Source organism: Miscanthus floridulus, chromosome 6 (genome assembly GCF_019320115.1).
Source record: "Miscanthus floridulus cultivar M001 chromosome 6, ASM1932011v1, whole genome shotgun sequence".
In the NCBI taxonomy this organism is placed as follows: Eukaryota; Viridiplantae; Streptophyta; class Magnoliopsida; order Poales; family Poaceae; genus Miscanthus; species Miscanthus floridulus.
The window spans coordinates 133,251,987-133,261,789 of record NC_089585.1 but is presented as its reverse complement, the minus strand read 5'-3'; positions in this window follow the sequence as shown (position 1 = coordinate 133,261,789).

Sequence of the window (9,803 nt, the reverse complement as noted above, 5' to 3'; positions counted from 1 at the left end):
CCGGCGCGTTCGGTCAACCTGAAAATGTCCAGTAAAGGGGTAACGGCTATTTTAGCCTGTGGGGCTATAAATAGAAGGGGGTCTCAGCCATGGCTTGGGTTGAGCACCTTAGGGGACTTTGTGTCCATGCTTGAAAGTGCTTAGGAGCCCTCATCTCACATATGCTTGATAGTGTTCATCCGATTGTGTGAGTGAGCGATTCTAGTGTGATTGCATCGAGTGGCACTAGGTGATCGTCTTGCAAGCCGGTGGTGCTTGTTACTCTTAGAGGTTGCCACCTCCTAGATGGCTTGGTAGTGGTCTCCGTCGAAGCCCGCAAGAAGCTTGTGCGGTGCTCTAGAAAAGAGCTTTGTGAGGGGCATTGTGCTTGCCCCGTGGGAGCCGCGAAGAGGAACTCTAGTTGAGCGTGTTATTGAGCTACCCTCACTCTCGGGGTAGGTTCTTGTAGTGTCCGACGTGCGAGCTTGGCGGGTGATGCCAATTAGCCGCCGAACCACCAAGTGAGCGATCGACACAACGGGGACTAGCGTGTTGGCAAGCACGTGAACCTCGAAAGAAAAATCACCGTGTCAACTTTGTTCTTCCCGTTGGTTTGCATCCTCGTTACATAAGCTTGTAGTTACTTTCATATACATTGTGCTTGTGTAGTTGCTCTTGTAATTAGTTTGCTTGTGTAGCTCACTAGTTACCTTCTTGCTTGTGTAGCATAAGAAGTAGCTCCCTTGCATGGCTAACTTGGTTTGTGTAAACTTGTTAGTCATATTGCTTAGTTTGTGTAGCTAAGTATTTGCGCTCTCTAATTTAGCATTGGTTGCCTTATTATTGAGCATTGCTAGTGAGCTTAGTTGGATTTGTGCTTTTGCTTACTAGCATGTGTAGGAGCTTCCTCGTTGCTTGAAATACTAGTGGCATAGGTTTGTGTGACCTTGCTTCTAGAATTGGTTAGGTAAGCTCTAGCTAGCCTGGCACCATTATTGCTTAATTAGGATCTTTGCAAGGTGCTAGAGAACATAGATAGAGGGATATAGTCTTGGCTAGACCAATAGTTTTAATTCCATACTTGTTTTGGTTAGCCAACGCGATTAAATTTAGAAATGACTATTCACACCCTTCTAGTCGCCATCTCGACCTTACACGGGTGAGGCAGAGCCCACCCTTAGAGGTCAGGCGAGACGGAGCCCACATCCTCGGTGTTGGGTGAGGCGGAGCCCGCCCTCAAAGGTCAGGCGAGGCGGAGCCCATAGCCTTAGTGTCGGGTGAGACGGAGCTTGCGCACCTGGGGGTCGATTGGAGCTATAGTCGTGCTCTTGACTGCTCGGATGAATCAATGTTGATGGTTATTAGCTCCTCATCTTTGGTACTGTCAGTACGGGATCCACGGGATACCCTGCAAGGAAGGGAGAATACCTAGTCTAATTAGGATTCTTCCCCTGTAATCTTAGTAGCAGTATTACTCTGTAATCCTACTAGGAACTCTCATTGTAAACCGACTAGGACTCTGGCCTCCTGACTATATAAAGGAGGGTAGGGCTCCTTAGATTGGGGAGTTCAATAGAACAATTGTATGATACAACGCTTCATAATCAATCCAACGTAAAGGCAAACACCGAATGGATGTAGGGCTATTACTCAATCTGTGATCGAGGGCCTGAACCAGGATAAATCGACTGACTCTTGTGTTAACCATCGAGTTCTGCATACGCTAAAACCTGAACATACTGCCCCGGGTACCCCCGTGGCAGGCTATCGGTGGTCAAACATCGACAGCTGGCGCGCCAGGTAGGGGAATTCAGCGACTTTGCATCCGAAGAGCTTGATGGACCTCGACAACATGATCTTCTCGAAGGGATCGACCTTCATCTTCGGTTCATGGATTTGCAAGGCAGGCGACGATGGCAAGCTCCAAGGCCATCTCCTTGAAGATTCAGATCATCATCAGGACCATCCTATTTCGACGATAATGACAGATCAGCTTGCCGAAAGATTCGCACAGCTCAATCTGACTCAGTTCTCGCAAATTCACGTGTCCGATTCAAACTCAAGTTCCGCTTCCGAAACGAAGTCTTATCTGAGTTCTTTCGGAAAACTGAGTTCTTTTCTGACAAAGCTCCGGGACATGACATCAACCTGTCAAGAATACTACTCGGAGTATACCCAGAATACTTCAAAGAAGTCGGGTCTTTTTCTGTTCGGACTTCACAACATGGCAACATCCTATCAGACATGGCACGAAGGATCCACTTATCCCATGCTTAGAATGCCACTGAAGGGAGCCTAGGAAGGTCTCGTTTTAACCATAACATCTCAAGATTGCATCATTCACTGGCCAGATACCGTTCCTGAGGATGACGACGCCCAACTAGTCGATGACATGACAACAACAATTCTACCCTACCAAGAAGGAGATTCCATCTATGACTTTGAGACCTCTACTGAAGTCATCAACAGCTCTGCTAGTACGAAAATCAACGACGATGATAGAATAACTCACTCTAGAGAAGTACTCATGATTCGCCGTCCTCGATCACCATTGATCCCCCTAGAAGCACCTGATGTAAGGTCTTCTAATAAATCCGAGTCCAATATATCACCATTTATCTAGGGATACGATGGCGAGACTGAGAGCCAGAGGCAAGCAAGAGAAAGAAAGAACAAATTGAAACAAGGACGACAACGCCGTGCGAAATAGCGGAAAGACACTTGGATCGAATATGAATCAGACCTGGCCGAGTACAATAGAAGAAAATCAGAACGAGAAATCGAAGAAGGATGAGCAACGAGTACTCCCTACGATAAGATCTAGGAAGCACTAGAAGAACTCAGGGCGACCTCACATCCCAATGAGAAGCAAGAACAGCTTTGAGATTTCCTTCGATCAACAATCTTTAAAATGAACGACGGAAAGGCAACATCTCATGAACGGGAAGATCAAAATCAAAGGAAGTCTGCTTTTGAAAGACTAGGACCAAGTGGAAGTCAACGGAGGAAGCCAAAGAAATCACAGTCAAAATAACCGAGTCGAGCAACCAAGAAAGGACAGAAGCAGAGCACATACTCAGACAGCCACACAAAACTACTCTTACCAAGACGACAGTTGGCAAGAAGGGAGCGCAAAATCAGAATATACAGAAGCCAGAACACACGATAGATTTCCCTGTTTTGCAAACAGACTCTCTTCGATTCGACTACCTCACAAGTTCAAACTGTCCAACCACTCCAAATACAACGGCAAGACCGAACCGAAGCAATGGCTCAGGATTTACTCACAATTGATTAAATTAGCCAGAGGAGACGATGACATCAAAACTTTGTTCTTCCCCATGGCCCTAGAAACCATGCCGCTTCAATGGTTTGACAAATTAAATCCCGGATCAATCAAAAATTGGGAAGACTTACAAAGAGCTTTCTGTGAAAATTTTGCGGGAATTATTATGCATCCAATCACCCACGCAGAATTAAAAGGACTCAAGCAGAAAGGAGGTGAAAGTCTCAGAAATTACTATCGATGATTTGGTGAACTACGAGCTCAAGTACATGACATCACACAACGAGAAGTAATCGAAGCTTTCTCTCACAGAATCGTGGCTAGGTGGCAATTCCAAGACTTCTGCAAAGAAAACCCAAGAAATAACGAAGAATTCAGAAGAATAGTAGAAAAGATAATTACTGCAGAAGAAAAAACAAAAGAAAGATTCCCGGAAAGGAACAATAGAGACAACCCGAACAGGCAAAACCATCGAAACAACAGACATCAGGAGAGAAAGCGAGGACCAGACAACACAGTAGCAATGGCTGACAAATCAAAGAAATTTACCAAGCCCAGAAGATATGACAACATTGAGAACATGCGTTGCCCTTTGCACCCCAACGGGAGGCACACCATCGGAAATTGCTACACCTTCAACGAAAGGTACACTAGAAAAGATAGCAAGGGAAACAATAAAGAAGACAATCAGAAAAAAGAAGGAGACAACAATGATGACAAGGGATTCCAAAAATCCAGAGGGACAGTAGCAGTAATCTTTGTCGGGTTTCCAGACTCCAGAAGCAAACATCAAGAAAAGCTAGCGCTACGAACAATTATGGCCACAGAACCCGCTACACCAAGATATCTCAACTGGTCAGAGTACCCAATCCAATTCTCAAGAGAAGACCAGTGGACCAGCATAGGAAACGTGGGCCATTACCCATTGGTTCTAGATCTAACCATTGCCGGCATGACTGTCACAAAAGTACTAATTGACGGAGGAGCAGGACTCAACATCATCTTTTTAGAAACTTTAAGGAAGATGGGACTACAACTCGCCGGGATGATCACACCGACAAGCACACCTTTTTATGGCATAGTACCTGGCAAGGCAGCAATGTCACTTGGACAAATCACTCTACCAGTTACCTTTGGGACTCCCTCGAACTACCGCACAGAGTTCATCAAATTCGAAGTCGCAGATTTCGATTCCTCATATCATGCAAATCTTGGGCGCCCAGCACTAGCAAAATTCATGGCAATACCGCATTATCCGTACCTATTGCTTAAGATGCCAGGGCCTAACGGAGTTCTTTCTCTTTGGAGCGATTTAAAGCGCGCATTTGACTATGACGTACAGGCGATCCAAATTGCAGCAAAGGCACAGGCAAATGATGGAAGAAAAGAAATAGCCACTATCGCCGCAGAAACAAGCCAAGAAGAACTAGAGATACCGGCTAAGAGACCAAGCATCCTAGCACCACCAAAAGAAGCCAACGTGAAGCAAATCGACCTAGGCACCGGAGATCCCACAAAAACAGCAACCATCAGTGCCCACCTATCGGCAAAATAGGAACTCGCGCTCACTAACTTTCTTCGGGACAACAAGGATATCTTCGCTTGGAAGCCGGCCGACATGCTAGGGGTCCCAAGAGAGTTGGCTGAGCACGTAATTGATATCAATGAAGGCTCCAAGCCTGTGAAGCAACGACTACGACGATTCTCTGCCGACAAGAAGGCAGCGATTAAAAAGGAAATTACAAAACTAATGACAGCTAGATTCATCAGGGAAATTCCACATCTGGATTGGCTAGCAAATCCAGTTCTGGTACAGAAAAAGAACACAGACCAGTGGCGCATGTGTGTTGACTACACAGATCTCAACAAACACTACCCAAAAGATCCGTTTGGGCTACCACGCATTGATCAGATAGTTGATTCAACTGCAAGATCTGCCCTATTATCTTTTCTTGATTGCTATTCTGGGCATCACCAGATCGCATTAAAAGAACAGGACCAAAGCAAGATATCTTTCATCACTCCGTTTGGCGCCTACTGCTACAGGACCATGTCGTTTGGACTTAAGAATGCGGGAGCCACTTACCAAAGAGCCATCCAAACATGCCTCAGTGATCAGATCGGCGAAAACGTAAAAGCATACGTGGATGACGTGGTTGTAAAAATAAAGAACCCAGATACACTGATTGAAGACTTAAAACGAATTTTTGAGAACCTGAAGAGGTGGAGGTGGAAATTGAACCCAAACAAGTGTGTATTCGGAGTTCCCTCAGGACAACTACTCAGATTCTTGGTTAGTCATCGTGGAATCGAAGCAAGCACCAAGCAAATTCGAGCAATAACAGATATGGGCCCTCCTTGAAGCATCAAAGACGTACAAAAACTAACAGGCTGCATGGTGGCACTCAACCGTTTCATATCAAGACTCGGCGAAAAAGTGTTGCCTTTCTTTAAACTACTAAAGAAGATAGACAAGTTCGAGTGGACGGAAGAAGCCAATGAAGCTTTCAAGAGACTTAAAGCATACCTCACCTCCTCACCAGTCCTCACACCTCCAAAGAAAGACGAAGACATGATGATATACATTGCAGCAACTACTACTATAGTCAGCACGACAATAGTAGTGGAAAGGGAAGAAGAAGGGCGCGTGTATAAAGTACAATACCTAGTATACTACATCAACAAAGTTCTATCAGAATCAAAAATCCGGTATCCGCATGTGCAAAAACTACTCTACGCCCTACTGATCACTTCATGCAAGCTTCGTCACTATTTTGAAAGCCATAAGATTACCATGGTAACAGATTTCCCGCTAGGAGACATCTTACACAACAAAGACGCAACAGGACGCATATCCAAGTGGGCAGTTGAACTCGGTGCTCTCAACATCGATTTCACCCTGCGAAAAGCAATTAAATCTCAAGCCCTTGCTGATTTTATAGCCGAATGGACAGAAATTCAACAACCCGTATCAAGCGCCATCCTTGATCATTGGAAGATGTACTTTGATGGATCACTTAAGCTAGGCGGAGCTGGGGCAGGCATCCTCCTAATTTCTCCAGATGGAAGACAACAAAAGTATGTCCTCCAGATATTATGGCAAGCCACCAACAATGAAGCAGAATATAAAGCTCTCATACATAGGCTAAGAGTGGCTATTACCCTCAGAATCAAGCGACTACTCGTATATGGCGATTCAGCAGTAGTCATCAACCAAGTCAACAAAGATTAGGATTGCACCAAAGAAAACATGGGTGCTTACTGTGCTGAAATCTAAAAACTCAAAAAACACTTCCAATGACTAGAAATTCTACATGTCCTGCGGGATTCCAACATTGCAGCAGATGTTCTTGCCAAGCTTGGATCCGATAGGGCAAAGGTCCCACCCGGCGTATTCATAGAGGAGTTATCAGCTCCTTCTATCAAACAACCCGGTGAGACAACCACAGAACTCATAGCCAAAGGCAACCAGATTCTGGTGATCAACACTTCATGGACATAGGTTTTTATTGATTACATCAAAGAGAATAAGTTGCCGGTGGAAAAATAGCAAGCCACACAAGTCGTCCGTAGAAGCAAGAATTACGTCCTAGTGAGAGACAAGCTATACAGAAGAGCCGCATCATCAGGAGTACTCCTAAAATGCATCTCATTTGAAGAAGGCAAACAAATCCTAGACGAAATACACTCAGGCTGCTGTGGAAATCATGCCGCTTCAAGAATACTAGTTGGCAAAGCATTCCGCACTGGTTTCTACTGGCCAACCACTTTGAAAGACGCAGAAGAACTCATCAGAAGATGTAAAAGTTGTTAGATGTTCGCAAGACAAGCTCATGTGCTAGCCCACAACCTCATCTGCATTCCACCCGCTTGGCCTTTCTCCTGCTGGGGGCTGGATCAAGTGGGACCTCTCAAAAAAGCAAAGGGCGGTTTTGAGTACATCTTTATAGCAATCGACAAGTTCACCAAGTGGATCGAATACAAACCACTCGCAAAATACAGCGCAGCCAAAGCGGTCGAGTTCATCCAAGATATTATGCACCGTTTTGGCATGCCCAATCGAATCATCACAGATTTGGGTTCTCCCTTCACAGCTATAGAATTCAAAAGTTGGGCATAGGATTGTGGCTTCAGTATAGATTACGCATCAGTCGCACATCCAGAAGCCAACGGACAGGTAGAAATGGTTAATGGACTCATACTAGCCGGATTAAAACCAAGATTGTATGAAGAACTAGTAGACTATTGGTCAAAATGGATCGAATAATTACCCAAAGTTGTATGGGGGCTACGGACTCAAATAAGCAGAGCCACTGGATACTCACCCTTCTTCCTAGTGTACGGATCAGAAGCCGTACTACCTGCAGACCTGATCTAGACGTCACCAAGGATAGAACAATACGACGAAGGAGAAGCAGAACACACCCGAAGATTAGAACTCGACAGCACAGAAGAAGTCAGAATAAACGCTACCCTGCAATCAGCGAAATACCTCCAAGGACTAAGGCGTCACTACAACAAGAATACATAGTCTCGATCATTACAAGTCGGAGACCTAGCACTAAGAAGAATACAAAAAACCGACGGACAACACAAACTACTCAGTCCATGGGAAGATCCTTTTATCATCGCAAAAGTCATCGGACCAGGCACATACAAGCTCATAACTGAAGATGGAAAAGAAGTCAACAATACATGGCACATCAGTCAGCTACGAAGATTCTACGCATAAAAACAACACAAGGGAGAATATGTATACAAGACACAAGAGGTCAACGTTCATGATCAACAAGATACCGCAATGTATCATTGTAACACATCAATACTGATGATCAATAAAGATGATTATCTCTCGACAAACATATGTCTCATGGCTCTATCCGAGTTGTTTCCTAAATGCAAAATGGCTGAAAATACGTCTGGGCATCCCGGCCGAGAGCAAAATAGTTGAAAAGACACTTAAGCCCGCCGATGAGGGTAGCTAACAAGCTAACACCCGAAATAAAATGCAAAATGGCTGAAAAGACGCCTGAGCATCCCGGCCGAGAGCAAAATAGTTGGAAAGACACTTGAGCCCGCCGATGAGGGTAGCTAACAAGCTAACATCCGAAATAAAATGCTAAATGGCTGAAAAGACGCCTGAGCATCCCGACCAAGAGCAAAATAGTTGAAAAGACACTTGAGCCCACCGATGAGGGTAGCTAACAAGCTAACACCTGAAATAAAATGCAAAATGGCTAAAAAGACGCCTGAGCATCCCTGCCGAGAGCAAAATAGTTGAAAAGACACTTGAGCCCGCCGATGAGGGTAGTTAACAAGCTAACACCCGAAATAAATTGCAAAATGGCTAAAAATACGTCTGAGCATCCCAGCCGAGAGCAAAATAGCTGAAAAGACGCTTGAGCCCGCTGATGAGGGTAGCTAACAAGCTAGAACTCGAAATAAAATCAAAACAACTGAAACTAAGCCTGGGCATAGACCAGAGCAATATCAAAAGCAAGACCCTCCAGCTACTTGCACCAAATAGCAAGAGGCTCGGGGGCTACACTGGAGATACCCAAGAACGCAAAGATCTACATATGACGAGTTGTTTACAACTCGACAGATCAAGAAAGGTCGTCAACACAAAGATCTACATATAACGAGTTGTTTACAGGGCACAAGAGAAGGCCAGACAAGCACTCGACAGATCAAGAAAGGTCGTCAACACAAAGATCTATATATAACGAGTTGTTTACTTAAACAGAAAAGTACTCGACAAATCATCCGAGGAATAGGCAGGGCATTTAGGCAAAGAAGACATCAACAAAAAAGATCTTCATTCAAAAAAGAAGTATAATGTCATATTACAAGGCACGGGCATAAAAGTCGAATACATCAAGCCTCATCATCAGGAGAAGGGAGAACGATATTAAGATTATCTACTATCCTACTAGCCAAGTCTTCAACTTCAGGCTCCATCCTCTCAACAACATCGATGTATTCTTGACTATCAGCTTCCTCTGCTATCTTGGACAAAGGAGCCACTGGAGCAAGAACCCGGACTTGGGCCAGAACATTCTTGGTACACAGTTGAGCGCACCTCTTCACAAACTCTTGGAAACGAGTCAGAATTCGAGGAATCAACTGAGCCCAAGATTGCCCGTCATCCGCTGGAGTTCGAAGAACGTCGGCTACTGAACGAAAGGATTTCCACAAAGCCTTCCAGTTTTCAGTAGCCGTCGCCAACCTGCCAGACAAGTCTTCAATGGTTTTTTGGGCCTACACAAGATCTCTATCAGCTCCACGCCTAAGCAACTTAGCAAGCGCAAGCTCCTCTTCAGCATGAGTAATTACCTCCTCAGCCTTGTTGTGACTTGTACGAACAAGAGTCTTCATTTCTTCAACGCCCTCCGAGAGCTTCTGCTTTTCAACCTAGAGAGCTGGATAAAGCAGCAGACAACAAGTCAGCAGAAAAGAAAGTTTGAGCACAAAAAGAAACAAAAATAACCCTCAATACCGTTGCACTCCTTCTTCACGGCCTCCAAGTCCTTCACGG